Source organism: Acyrthosiphon pisum, unplaced genomic scaffold (assembly GCF_005508785.2).
Source record: "Acyrthosiphon pisum isolate AL4f unplaced genomic scaffold, pea_aphid_22Mar2018_4r6ur Scaffold_20960;HRSCAF=22641, whole genome shotgun sequence".
Classification (NCBI taxonomy): domain Eukaryota; kingdom Metazoa; phylum Arthropoda; class Insecta; order Hemiptera; family Aphididae; genus Acyrthosiphon; species Acyrthosiphon pisum.
The window spans coordinates 1,390,992-1,391,680 of record NW_021770374.1 but is presented as its reverse complement, the minus strand read 5'-3'; positions in this window follow the sequence as shown (position 1 = coordinate 1,391,680).

Sequence of the window (689 nt, the reverse complement as noted above, 5' to 3'; positions counted from 1 at the left end):
CATGACATTTAGAATTACAAATTCTAGATTCCGATCTGCAAGCACACCTGTTCGTCTTGCATTTTGTCTTACATTGACATCGGGTATATCCTCGTGCCCCTGAAATACTATTTACAGACTACAGTAGCTGCCTCCCGAAGTGATAACGGTTTTTATGCTTGACCTGCCGATTTTAAAACAGTACTTAGATCCAATAAATTTGCTTTGCAAGGATTTATTTCTGATCTTGTGTAATTGAACAACTTTGACAGTTGACACTAAACTTACTATTTTATGCCAGGGACACACTGCGTGTTTAAAATCGGTTATCGCAATCGACATAAATCCGTGTTTGATATAATTTCATGTTTCCACACAGATAAATAAAATAATTTTATATACCCGTGTGTCTCCGTTTCTCATTTAATTTGAGTTCGACAGCATTATTACCTAGTTCGATAGTGTCTTCTTTATAGAGTGTAAAGGACTATAATATATAGTTTTATTTAATTAATTTATAATAATTATAATTTGTATCGAAACAATATTTATCATTTTTTACAGTAAAATATACATTTTTAATATTATTTAAAAAAAAAAAAAAATTAATAAATGTCATTTTATGCATTTTTTTTGATATATTTTTAGATCATCAAATTCCGGGCCCTAGTGATAACATTGCCTAATAAACTACGGAAATGATGACAATT